We start from the raw sequence: 14970 nt of genomic DNA, 5'->3' as shown, positions 1-14970 counted from the left end.
TGATTGACCATTTGTTTGCGGATGAAAACCTATACTGAAAAATAACTTAGTGCCCATAGCTTTTTGCAAACTAGGCCAGAACTTGATGTAAACCTAGGATCTCAATCTGACATTAGCGATATTGGAGCTCCGAACTGGCTTACTATCGTATCGACATACAGCTTAGCCAATTTGTCTAAGGTGAACGTAATCTTTATTGGTAAGAACTTGGCTATTTTTGTCAGCCTATCAACAATCACCCATATTTCGTCATTAATGTTGTCCTGGGCAAGTCAAATAAGAAATCCATCATGACATTCTCCCACTTCCATTCTAGCACTAGGAGTGGATTAAGTAACCTTGTCGGCCTCTGTCACTCAGGCTTAACCTGCTGACAAACTAAACATTTATCAACAAATTCTGGTATCTTTATTTTCATACCAGGCCACCAGTATGATTTCTTCAATGTTTTATACATTTTCATACTGCCTGGATTCATGGCATAAACTGAACTATATGCCTATTCCATAATAGCCTCCTTAAGTGCTAAGGGATTAGGTATACATACCCTACCTTCCTTGCAGAAAAGTCCATTTGCCCTTATTTGATAATTAGACCTCAAACCTTTACCTACCTCTTTAGCTATTCTTCAGGGATCAGAGTCTCTTAACTGTTCACATAAAATGTCATCCATTAGGGTAGGTCGCATATGGAATGAAGCTAACAAACCTCCTACCTGGCCAATGGCTAACACAACCCTGACATTTCTGAATTCGTGCAACAGCAACTCTCTGACTGAGCAGATAACAACTTTAACTATTTCTGACTTCCTGCTTAGAGCATCTGCCACTATATTTGTCTTACCTGGGTGGTACTCAATAGTACAATTGTAGTTTTTAATTAATTCGATCCACCTTCTCTCCCTCAATTTTAATTCCTTCAAACTCTTTACCTGGAGTAGGTAAAGTAAGCACTGGTGGTGATACTAGTTTTCGTTTCAACTTTTGAAAACTTTGCTCACACTTTGGTTTCAACTTTTGAAAACTTTGCTCACACTAGTTTCCGTTTCAACTTTTGACCCTACCTTTAGAAGTTTCGATATTCGAGGGAATCCAGATTTTAGTAAACAGAAAGGTAAAGACCCGGTAAATTAGGAAACAACTTCAGACGGGGAGTCGAGGATTCCGTAGACCAAAACAGATCCTTAGTTAGAGGACAGAATATTTAACAGGATCGCCAAGAAGTTGGCGGAAAGTGTCGAATCCATTCTAGCGGATTCGGAAAGGAAGTACGGCATTGAGAAAGGCCTAATAGGTATTGATAAAGGACAGAGAGCTACAAGTCAGCATAGTGTAGGAAGGAAGAAGCCAAGACTTGTGGTCAGTATGGGTGATAGATTAAGGCTTTGGCATCCTATCGAGCTAGTAGCTAGTACGGGTAAGAAACCCTTATGTACGAATTGTGGTAAGCATCATCGAGGGACATGTTACAAAGGGAAAAACGAATGTTTCCAGTGCAGACAGGCAGGACATTTCAAGAAGGAATGCCCCCAACTAGGTTGAGGAGTTCAGACAGAACAGAGAAAGATTTTACAGATGGTAGATCAACCTGGTGGCTCAGGAGCCCAAGGAAGGGATTCAAGAGAACAAAAACGAGAAAGGGAGCAAGACGACCTCAGCGGCAGGGCAGGTTTTACGAAGTAATCCACCAGGAGGCAGAGGAGTCTCCTGATGTTGCGAATGGTAAAGTAATTTTATGTACTAGTATATTTATGAAATAGTTGCTTATGGTGCTATACCTTTATTTTGTTTAGCATGTTGCATTGCTTGTAAGAAATATTATAGAGAGCATGTCCCTAAGTAATTATTATTATACTGTGAAGAGGTTGTAATAGTATAAGAGTTTTACAGGCTCTGGGGTAGTTATTGATGATTATAGTTTATGAAGTGATTCTGTTAGATTTCCTGGAATTGATGTCACTTTAGAGCATTGATTTTGCGAATAGATATTACGACCGTATGGATTTTTTTAAGAATAGATAATGTTCAAGAGATATGGTAGGCAAGAGATTGTAACAACCCGATCCCCTAGAACTTAAGTTAGGCCGTTACTAAACACATGCATGCATGGAACTTAAAACGACACTCTGTTATGGTGAAATAAATGCTAATTAAATAAGGTAAATTTAAAAGACTTTGCATTCAATTTCAAATATTAAAAACAACGGTAGGGTACCCATAAATCATAAATGATAATAAATAAATCTGGAAGCGATTCTAAATAGTAAGTTTTAAACATCAACACTAAAAGCTAAGAAAAACATGAAAAGAAGTTTAAATCTCATGAGCGGAAACATAATACTGGTCCCAGCGACTAGTTCACGAATTCCGCTTGTCATTCCCCAGCACGTCCCTACTCTTACCTGAAGCATAAACATGAGAAAGGGTGAGTATAAAATACTCAGTAAGTAACCCCACTACTGGGGTCAGGCAACGGATCTATGTTCTCTAGATGCCTACCTCTAGTGGAACATATAAACTACTCTAGTCCTCATGGGACACATACATACATGAAAAACTTATTTCTATCCTACAGTAGTTAAGTATGCCCATTATCTCTAGTAAGTCCCGTAGGATCCACAACCTCTGGTGAATCCCGAAGGAAACATAATCTCTTACATATGCATGGTTATGCATACACCTATTTCATGTACACATAACCCACTTAATGTGTACCTCTTTCGTACACATGGTTACGTATACACCTCTTTCATGTACACATAACCCACTGAATGTGTACCTCTTTCGTACACATAGTTATGTATACACCTCTTTCGTGTACATGGTTATGTATACACCTCTTTCGTATACACATAACCCACTGAGTATATACCTCTTTCGTACACCCCAGATCCTCTCTATAAATGTAGGGATGCGTACCTCTTTTGTACACATGGTTATGTATACACCTCTTTCGTATACACATAACCCACTGAGTATGTACCTCTTTTGTACACCCTAGATCCTCTCTATAAATGTAGGGATGCGTACCTCTTTCGTACACATGGTTATGTATACACCTCTTTTGTATACCCATAACCCACTTTGTATGTACCTCTTTCGTACACCCCAGTACCCTCTAGGTATGTATCACTTTCATACACACCAGTCCTAGTACATCTCTTTCATGTACTAGCGCCCTTGGACGTGCATCACTTTCATGCAGTCACATAGTCTGGAAAGGAAAAGATATTGCATCTAACTTCATATTACATATAACGTTCACATAATCATGAGTTCTCTAAAATCTCCTAATTAAGGTCTTGATCATGTTAATTAACCTCAACACACGAAATTAATCTACTATTAATGGATCCTAATATATCATATAGCTTACACTAACTCATGTAAACAATCAAACATTTGAAATTTCATAATATATCATATAACTTACACACTTTCATAATAAATCACATAAATAAGCACATCAACAAAATGCTCCAACTTTTACCAAACTTTAAGACATTCCTATAGTAGTGTCGCTTAACTCATAATTTAGGGTCATGCTCAATCGTCCTTTTAATATATCTCATAAAATTCTCAATCATGCTCATACATTAACATGCTTCAGACATATTATCACATGCTCATATATCTTTTCTAAACAGTCTATTAAATCTTGGAACAGTCAAAATTATCCTAGTAGCTAGTCTTACAATCCCCAACATAAATCATAAATTTATCGACACAAAGGCGGTTCCAGTAGTAAGATTACTTACCTCAACTTGGTAAAAAAAACGCAAAACAAAATCTCCTTAAAATTTCTTTAGCACACTTGAATCAACCTAAAGTTGTAGCTTGGTCCAAGACAAATTCCAATACTCAATTTAATTAGCCAATCTGATCATGAATTAAATCTAAAATCAATAACTTAATTTTCCCACTATTACTTTCAATCCAAAAGAATAACCATCCAACAACTTACAAAACTTACCGATCTTCATCAATTTTCTACAAAACAAAATGGTATCTAGCTTGATGGTCAATGCCTCAAAACTTTCAAACCTTGAATCTAAGTTTCAAACCAAAGAGAGGTTACTAATTTAACCCACAATCAAAGGGGGTGAACTTCATCTCCCAAATTATAAGGAAAAATAAGTCTTACCCAAGGTTTTCCTCAAAATTCCAGCAAAGATCGGGGCTGGCGACCGATGGCACGTTGACTTGTGGCTGCCATAGATAGGCAGCATGTGTTACTGTCGGATGGCATAAATTGTTTAGGCTAGCGGCTGGTAGTAAGGGTCGTGCATGAGGAGGGTTTGCGAGAGTGGGAGAGAAAGAGAATTTATAGTTTACAGATTTTATTCAGCAACGATTACGAACAAATCAAAACTTTAAACAACGATCCAACCATTCAAAATGAAAATCTATATGTATTGAACAGGCTGACCAAATTTGAGCATGATCCAACGGTTCAAACTCTGGCAATCGACAATTTTGTAGAAGCTGTCGCTGAAAAACCGAATTGCTTTCTCCCCCAATTTTTGACCTCTTTTCACTCTCATTTAATTTCGAAAAAAATCTCAATTCTTTTATTTTTTCCAAATTTTGAAAAGATAAATAAAATATTTTATCACAATATCTCCAAAATCTCCAAAGATTCTATTAAATTTAGAAATCAATTAACTTTTCAAATTATCTTAATTTAGGCTTCAAAAACCAAAATTAAAGGACATAAGATCCATCAATTTGCTACAAATTAAATCCTTCCAAATATTTAAATCAATTCAAAACCACATGAAATGAATTATCTCTTTTATTTTTATTTTTTAAGTTGGCCCTAAAATCCAAAATCAAAGGGAAGTAAAATTCAATATTTTCAAGATAATCAGTTTGAATATATAATCAATTAAATTCAATTTAACCAATAAAAGTTTTTCAATTGTTTCAATTTAACCCCATTATCCAAATGAACGGGAAATTTGAACTCAATAATTTTAGATAATTAACTTAAATTTTCCTGAAATTCGGGATGTTACAGAGATAGTATTTGTAGGAAGCAAAAGAGTGCTTTCATAAAGCTTAATATCAGCAGTGGAGGCTAGGAAACTGCTAAGTAAAAGATGTGAAGCCTATTTAGCCCATGTGGCAAGTTGTGGTACCTGAAAAACTTAAGGAGTTGGAAGTTCAGTTGCAGGAACAAGTATCCATTGCCTCGTATAGATGATCTCTTTGATCAGTTAGAGGGAGCCATGATTTTCTCTAAAGATAGATTTGAGACCAAGTTGTATTTCTTGGTCATATGGTTCCAGCAGCAGGAATGAGTATGGATCCACAGAAGACTGAAGCTATAGTGAATTGGGAAAGACCCACAAATGTATTTGAAGTACATCTTTGATCGGAAGGAACTGAACCTACAGCAAAGAAGATGGGTTGAATTGATCAAAGACTATAACTGCTCAATTTAGTACCACCTTGGTAAGGTAAATGTTGTAGTTGATGCATTGAGCAGGAAATCCTTGGGATCCAATGTAGTCCTTGGATCGGTATCAGGAATCTTACTCTAGGAGTTTAGGAGTTCTAGGGCCACTCTATCAGTAGGACAGTCAGGAGGATTGATTGCTACATTTCAGGTAAGACCTACTTTGATGGAAGATCTTAAGCATGAATAGTTGAAGGATCCTGATCTCTAGAAGCTTGCAGAAGAAGTGAGCAAGGGAGTAAGAACTGATTTTTTAGTTAGGAAGTAGATGGAATGTTAGTCAAGGAAGGAGGAATGTGTGTGCCTAACGTGTTGTAGCTTAAGCAAGCTATTATAGAATAAGCGCACAGTTCTGCTTACTCCATGCATCCAAGAAACACCAAGATGTATAGAACCTTGAAGAGATCGTAGTGGTGGCCTACAATGAAGAAAGGCATAGCTGAGTAGGTAGACCGATGTTTGATTTGTCAACAAATGAAACCTTAAGGACAGAGGCCGGTAGGATTACTCAATCCACTACCAGTACCTGAATGGAAGTCGGGAGTCACGTAGGTAAACATAGACTTTTCACTAGGAATAGAATGTGTAGCAGGTTTGCTCAGAGGGTGGTGGCAAACGTGAAGTCTATTCTAGTAAATTCCAAGAAAAAGGTGTAATCTAAAGGAAGTCCTAGTCAGATTAATCCTAAGAAGAGGGAAAAGATGAGCAATAGTGAGCTCGAAATGAACCAAGGGTACGTTGAGTACAAAAATAAGGAACAAAATGGTTAGCAGAAGAAAAAAGGAAAAGGTCCAGATCTGCTGATGTTCCAGGTAATAGCTCGAAGTTTGAATTGTGACTGAGCTAGGGACTAGTGCAGTTAAGAAAACCTTATGTATACAGTATGGTAAGCCATAGTTGGGAAATGTTATAGTAGAAAGAATGTCTTCTTCCAAGTATGGATAGAAAGGACATCCTAAGAAGAGTGCCCTCGGTTAGGTCAGGAAGTCTAGTTGACACAAATATTGATTTCACAGCTAGCAAGTAATTCAAAGGTATGACAACTGGAAAAGAATGTTCCAGTGGTATTGCTAGGAAATAGAAAAGGATCACCCTAGTAACAAATGAATACTATGACTCAATGGAGAATGGAAGAGTCACAAGAGGATGTAACAATTACAGTGAACTATTAGACCAAGTTGTTCATATGTACTGGTATTATTTAATATGGAAAAAGTTAATATCAGAGTAGCGCAGCGGAAGCGTAGTAAAAGAGAAAGAAAGAAAAAGGAAAGAAAAGAAGAAGGTTGTAAAGTTTACGACCAAAAGATGTGGTTAAACTCTAGTTATAAGTAAGTCCGAGCAAATTTTGAGGATGAAATTTCTTTAAGGGGGAGGTAATTATAAACCCCGTACTCCATTTTTCCTATGTAAGTGAGTAACAAGTGTGTTAAGTAAAATTATGAAAGGAGGTAAAGAAAGTAGGTAGATGGTGGAAGAAAATTCTAAGTGTTAGAAATACTTAGTCAAAGGTGAGTTTTAGATAATATAACAAGTGAAAATTTGGCTAAGTGTAAGGTAAAAAAAGACCCATGCATTAAGTGTTAGGAGACATTAACACATAAGATGAGAAGGCAACCACGCATTTGTAAAGTTAGACGCATGATTGGCCGAAGCATTGGCAAGAGGCATTGCCAAGAGTTGCTCATGTGTTAAGTATGCGTGAGCGAAAGCGGAGAAAACAATGCTAGATGATAGACATTGAATGCTAGACGATAGACGTTGAATGCTAGACGATAGGCGTTGGGCGTTAGACAATGGAGTATGCGATGCACGCTAAATTTATAGTATGAGGTGACGGCCTAACGTGGGTTATAAAGGAAGGGAAGTAAAAATAAATTAATTGAAGAAACTCATTAATGGGAATTGGCCGGAAGCACTAAGTGCTGGATGAGGTGGCAGTTTAACCCTTAAATAAGGGAGGCAGAAGGAAGTATAAAAGGGAGAGAAACTTCAGAAGCTCGCTTTTGGAAAATGACTTGAGAAAATTAAGTGAGATCGGTGCCATTCGAAAGCTAGGAGAATCTAATTTTTTAGGTTTTTCCGGAGAAAGATCTCACACGAAGAATAGCAAAAAGTGAAGAATTTGTAGAAGGGGCAGATTCTCGGATTAATCAAGGTCCGAACTGAATATTGAAAGCGAATTTGGGGCCAATATTTTAAGATAAGAAAGTTAACTTAATTCTAAACAAGTTTGTAGAAGAAAGTTTCTTAAAAAGAGTTCAGAATTTTGAGTTATGAATTTTTGAAGTTGGAACGGGGAATCGGTGCATAAGCAGGCAGCTGCTTGGGAAAATTAAGCAGGCAACTCACCATAGTGAGCGAGAGCGAGCGAGAGATAAGAAAATGAGCGAAAGTGAGCGAGAGATAAGAAAATGCGCGAGAGCGAGAGTGAGGAAAGGAAGAGGAGGATATCGCTAAGGATGCAAATCTCGCTGGAAAGTTACAAATATCGCTAGAAGTCACAAATCTCGCTGGAAAGTTACAAATCTCGCTGGAAGTAGTAAGTCTCACTGATGAGGATGATCTCGCTCATGATGATCATCTTACGAATAATGCTATTTTGTTGGTGAAAGTTCCATTAGTAAGCGAGCTACCTGAAGCATTTTGCTGAGAGTTCTAAGGAAGCTAACCGAAGATTATGTCCTTTCAGGCCAGAAGGAGCTAGGAGAGGCATACAAACCGTTAGGAGCCCCGACGAGTAGTGAGTGACTCTAAATGCTTTAAATGTTTTAAGTAAATTATTAATGCTTATGAATGTTGAGCAATGCATGTTTACTGAAAGTTATTTATGACAACTATTCTCAAATAGTTACCAGGCAACGCATCTTACATTAATGATATATTTATGCTACGATTTTCAATGAACAAGAGGATGCATTAGTATAGAAAGCCTTTGGCAACCAAGTCACTAAGAAATAAGAATAAACAAGTTTAGTGTATGTAGCTCAGTACTGAAGTACACGGAGAAGGTACTGAAGCTTTGTCCTAGAATTTGGAATAGCTCAGTACTGAAGTACACGGAGAAGGTACTGAAGCTTTAACCTAGAATTTGAATAGCTCAATACTGATGTACACAGAGAATGTACTGAAGTTTTAACCTAGAATTTGAATAGCTCGATACTGAAGGACATGGAGAAGGTATCCGAGCAGCTCAATACTGAAGTATACAGGGAAGGTATCTGAGTAGTAGTACCTAAGGTATGACGATACTTAAACTAGCATCACATGAATGTAAGAAAAGTTGTTATTGGTAGTATAAAGATCACTCCATACTAACTATGGATTGATATTGAGGAATTGAGTAAAGATTCTCTATCAACTAAGGTTGCAAATTATGTTTTTAGGAAGAGAACAAAAGGGTTCCTTCCTAGTTAAGTAGTAATGCAGTAAAGGATGATAAAGAGGGAGCAAGAGGGCCACTCTAGACTGATAGACTAAGGTATAGTCCAACAAAGTAGTGCTATATGATGTTGATGATGACATGAATAATAGTTGCCAAGTTTAAGTTTCCAGTTAAAGCTTTCAGTTTTAATATCAAATTTATGTATGAACGTTATGCTTTAAATGCTAGTCACTCACTGGGCTTCTAGCTCATGTTTTCAAATGTTTTCCTTTCAGGTAGTGGTCAGTTCCCAAAAGACTTTTTTGCTGCTGCTCTACCACTCAGAGAAACAAGTTGAAGGAAGCGTCATTGAAGACCTGTATTAGTTAGTACACATGTGTCTATTTAGTGACTAGTATTCTAGATGGGGCTCACTAAGTTGTAATATTCATGTATGAACAATGCTGCGAAACCCTGTAATGTAAATGTATTAATTTCTGAGTTAATATGTTCGTATATCAATGATATGTACGTATTTAGGTTTGAGCAAATTTAACAGGTTATATAGGCAGTAAGTGCCAGCAAGAGGGTTGATAACTGCTGCAGCCACCACTCCATCCAGGTTAAGAGGGTAATCTGGAGCGGGGTGTGACCTTTTTTTTTATGTATGTGTCCATCACATCTTTAGAGCTACTCGAGAGAGAGTCTAAAGAAAGAACCTAAGACTTGAGAGAGTTAGGTTAGAATCGAGGTTCGGGAGAGCTAGATTAAGATCGCATAAGCAAGAATGGAGACTTAGGTATAAGTTCCGTTTGCTATTACACATCACGTGCATTTGCGTCGGGTGTGTATAGCATGATCGCATTAGTTTGCATTGGCTAGGGTTGCCCTTGCGGTCAAGCTTAGGTTTGCAATGAAGACATCCTCACATTTTATCTATTTTTCCACGCAGTTTCCTATGCGTCAACAGTTGTCGTGTCTCTATCTCTCAATCATATTCCCACTGCTTTGTCTATTTGTTAGGAGTAAGAGTAGTTTATAGCTTACAACCCCCATCATTCTTTTCTTCATCTGCCACAAGCACATCACCGCATACCTTTTAGATAAAAGTCCCTGAGTTCGACCTCAGATCACCCGAGAAACTTGCGTTCGCGTTATACTTGGCGTGAGCGCAAGAAAACTTGTGACAGGAATGCATGGTCATTGCATAAGAGATCAACACATATTTTCCATTCCAACGCATGACCACCGACGCATGAGTACAAACGCATAACTTAAGACATGCATCGCATAATTACGTTCTCATTAATTTAAACTTAGAAAATATCACTTTGAATAAATAGCCAAAGTTGAGGAGAGCGTTGCTGCCAAGGTTAGAGGTATGAGTGAGTTATATTTTGAAAAGCTGGTCATCGCAAAGGAAAAGCTGGAGGGTGAATTTTGAATTTTCTAAGTATAAGACATGCTTGAGGACAAGCATGATTCTAAGTTTGGGGGTGTGATAACTCGTAGAAATGCAAGCTATTGTAGCTTTTTACTTAGAATTATGAGGGCTAATAAGCAGAATATGCGTTGATAATACTAAGAATTCATGTGAAAAGTGAGCTTGCATCAGTCAACACCAAAAATCCTCACTAACCCTATACCATGCGTTATTCCGGGTCAAAGTGTCCATTTTGCAGATATTATAGGAATTGATCACATGCGTCGATCCCAGACTGCTGCAAGGTTGACCGTATGAGTTGATTGTCATAAAGATTAGTTCGTCGCATGCAATGTTGCATCCACAGAGTGATAACCGTGATGGAAGTCTGCATGCAAGGTAGATGGAATGTGTTGGCACCTCAGGAGAAACAAGCATGAATGCATACCTTGGGAGTATCAACAAGATAAGATGATGTTGACATTGCCTATACCGCGACAAAGGTAGCAGTGAGACAGAACGCAATCATGAACGCTGTCGGTGTTTAAGCTCTATAAATAGCACATTGGACCTTCACTTCAAAGCATCCGAGCTTCTGCCTTGAGGCAAATGCTTGCGATCACAGATGAGAGCACGAGCGAGATTTTCTTTGAGGATTCTTCACCTCCACAACCTATTCCGAGTGACGACCGGAGTTTTCGCCGGAGATAGAGCTTGAGAGAGACTTCTCCATTATCCACCCATGATGCCACTAGCAGCCTTGGCGCATTTTAGATGAAAAGCAAGAGATTTTTTTCATCTAGCCTTCCATTTCTCCTCTTGTCTCTGTATTGTGTTACATTTTGGCTTAAGACATTAATACAATTTGTAATCAATGCATATGTTAATTCCTTCAACGCCATATTCTTCATATTCTTCATCTTTATCATCGTTTACCTTCATTGTTTATTTATCAAAGGTGGTCCCATACTCAATCGTGTAGCCTAGAGATAGGACGCATGTAGCAATCCACCGAGAGGTGTGCTTTGTGTGAGTATAGTGAGTTAATCCTTTTTGCTTGGTGTGAGGCTGTAGCAATGCTCACCAACATTTAGGAGTAGGAGTAGCACATAATCCTTTACTTTTATCTTCTTACTTTTATTCATTGCCTCAAACACATTACTTCACCAACATTTAGTTACAAGTCCCTAAGTTCGACCTACCGAGAAACTTGCGTTCTCGTTATACTTGGCGAGAAGGCAAGAAAACTTGTGACAAGAACGCATGGTCATCACATACATGCTTAAACACATATTGTATATTTTTCTAGTCCAATGCATGACCATCAACACATGGAGATCAACACATACATAAGATGCATATTTATTTTTTCCTCTCCTTTTCTAACAGAACAAAACTCTATGAATCTCTGCTCATATTCAGTAACCGTCATCGATCCTTGAACTAACCTGAGGAACTTTTCTCAATTAGATCTAACCAGACCTCAACTTCAGTTGGATCTGTAGCACCCTCAAACACTGTTGCACCTAAGTCTTTAAGCTTTCTTCTCTGGGTTTGTTTGGACTGATCCCATACTCTTCGCCAACATTCAGACAATCCTGTCAAATACTTATCCTTTGGTTGAGGATTTGCTCCCATATGCGGGGTACTTGACTCTCTTTCTGAAGTTGCTTCAGAAATTATGGATCTTTACCTCTCTTTCTACTAGAATCTGGATCCTTTCTAACTCCAAGATTTATAGAGGAAGGGTCAGGATCCCCATCTGCTGTCTGCTTGCTTAACCTCTCACTTCATCTCGGCATTTTACCTATTTATAAAGTACAGATGTTAGGGACTCACAATAGGAACCTAGACTAATCTAGGACCTCTCTTTCTCCTAAAAACTTATGCTCTGATACCAAATTGTCATACCCTCTCCCAGATTATCCTCTTAACCTGAAAGGAAATGTGTCGATAGTAGTTACCAAACTTGTTATTGGCACTTACTGCCTACTAACCTGCTTAACCTATCTTAGAAACCTCGAATTATACGAACATACATTTACTAATGTAACCAACATTCAATGGACTTACATCAACAGGGTTTCATAACAACCATTCATAAACATGATATATTTACATACAAGATTCTGCAGGCCCCAACTTGCTAAACTAGTCCTTGTATGAACAAAACGTGTGTACAAATATTTACAAACAAACACCTAATCTTTTCCCCAGTTGGAGTTTTTGAGTAGCAGAGCAGCAGCACAGTTATCTTCTGAGAAGTTGACCGCTACCTGGAAGGGAAAACATTTGAAAACGGGTGAGCTACTAGCCCAATGAGTGACTTAATAACAACTTAGTTCCCATGCTTAAAATTGAAAGCTAGAAAACTAAATACTAAAATTTGAAAACTTGCCAAGCAAACATATGCATAAAACCTTTAATCAAATCATATCTAAAAACATAACTAAACTGATTCTTAGTTGAGAGAGAACCCTTTCGCTCGATCTCTCTATGTAATAACTCTAAAAAAGAGCTATTATTCCGAGCTTAATTCAGGCTCATTAATGGAGTTTATGTGTTTATTTTCCCTATTTTGTATGTATCGAGCAACCAAAAGGTAGAATTGGGGATTTGAAGCAGATCAGGGTTAATTTGAAGCAATTTGAAATTGATTTGAGTATCCGGACTTCAAAGGAGTTGAAAAGACCAAAATGCCTCTTCCGGAGCGTCACAACGCTCTTGATTTGCCTAAGTCTGACGCTCACCTGACGTTTGGAGGTAGTAGCTTGGAGTGCAGGGGAGCATTGCAACACTGCCCCTAGCATCGCAACGCTCCGGACATCCATCAACGCCCCCGTCACAATGCCATGCAACGCTCCAACCCTAACGCTTGTAAACAGAATGGGTAGTGTTTCAATGCTATGATCTTTGATAGATGGAGAGTGAAGCGCGTGCGTGAGAGACCATCAGGTCTAGCGTTGGACTTCCAACTTGACGGTCCGCTTCAGCCGCATCAACGTTGTAATGCTATTTCTAATGTTGCAATGCTGTCCTGATTTTTTTTTTTATAAATAATATGCTGAAAACTGCTGAAAATTATATTATTTTTCAATGGAGGCCGAGGAGAGGCCTTGACTTCTTCCTTTTCCTTTACGTTTTCAATATCATTAGGTTAGTTTTTGTTTTATTTTCGGATTATGGACGTGCATTAGAACCTATCTCGTTGGTTTGTCTATAAATTGATGAGGTAATTCTTTCGTTTAGTTCTTGGATCAAGCATTCTTGTATTTTGATGAGTTTTCTGTTCAATTTTGTGCTTTAGATTAGAATTTTGTTTTTTCTTTGAATCTCGCACAATTTAGATTTGCTTTCGTATGTTGAATTGACGCCCTTATCATGACCACATATCTTAGTTAGTTAAATTCAAGCTCGCATGTATCCTTGTAATCATCCATACTTTGAGTTTACCCTTGTACCATTGATTAGATGAGCATGCTTAGGTGTATAGACTGGCCTTGAATCTTTGTATTGCATGTTTAATCCAGATTTAAAGAATAAATTGATTATTTGAACATGGATATCCTGACACTTAATGAACATAGTTGAATCCTGAATCTTAATGCATTTGTTTCTAGTTCTTTATGGCCACTAAGGACCCAATTGCAACTGGGAGCATGTAGGTTAGTTAGGGCATGGTCTTTCCAGCCTTAATTACGAATTAGGACGCTCGATTGTTTTCAAATTAATTTATTGTCGACCTTTGTAGAGATTAGTTAATTCGAATAAATTGGGTAGCTATGCATGCATAATTCGATAACATGATACTTTGGCGGAAAACAATGATTTAAATTACATTGAATGGTTACTTAATCTGAGAACTAGATGAATCCATTACTGTTTCATATATCCCTTGCAATTTTTTTTCCATGTTTTCAATTTTAAAACCAAAAACCAAAACCTTGTTTTTACTGTTTTTCCTCGGTCAAATATAACCCAAAAAGAAATTAATTCTTCGCTTCTCTGTGGTTCGACCCCGCACTTACCACTATTGCTACGTTTTTGTAGTAATAGGAGTTGTTCTGTGATTTTATAACTTTTTTTTGTTTCGGCTTGGAGTCGAATAACGACATCGATTCTAATCGAATACTAAGTCAAAACTTAGAAAAGAGAGAACTCTTTTGCTCAATCCCTTGACGTCAAATCTACCTATATGCACATGGTAATAGTTAAGTACCATCATGCCTTAGGTACTATGACCCATATACCTTCTCAGGGTCCTTCAGTATCGGTTTATTATGCTCATCATAAATCTTATTCTTAAAACATGTATATTTGAAATATAGTAACATGAACAAGAGCTTCCACATCTTTATAAACTTCTAATGCATGCTTTGTGTACATAAACACATAAATATTTAAACATGCTTTATAAATATTCTTTTAAACTAGCATGCGATAATAGCTCTTAAAACTTGGTTTACTTGGAAAATATTTTTATAATTAAGCAAGTATGAGTTACTAAAACATTTAGAAAACTTTTTAGATTTGTCACTCACAGCTTTGGACAATCCTCTTAGGATTGATAAGCTTCTCCTATTGGTGTCAACACTGTGAGCATAACAACTCACTTTAGCTACTAGCAATGGTCTCTCTTTTGAGACTAACTTGCATAATTAAGCTCACATTTTCCTTAACACATTGGCCTTACCTCTCAATGCCTATCTTACAATGTGTTGAA

This window comes from Benincasa hispida, chromosome 7 (assembly GCF_027475165.1).
Source record: "Benincasa hispida cultivar pf3 chromosome 7, pf3_genome.v1.1, whole genome shotgun sequence".
In the NCBI taxonomy this organism is placed as follows: Eukaryota; Viridiplantae; Streptophyta; class Magnoliopsida; order Cucurbitales; family Cucurbitaceae; genus Benincasa; species Benincasa hispida.
This window is presented reverse-complemented; position numbering follows the sequence as displayed.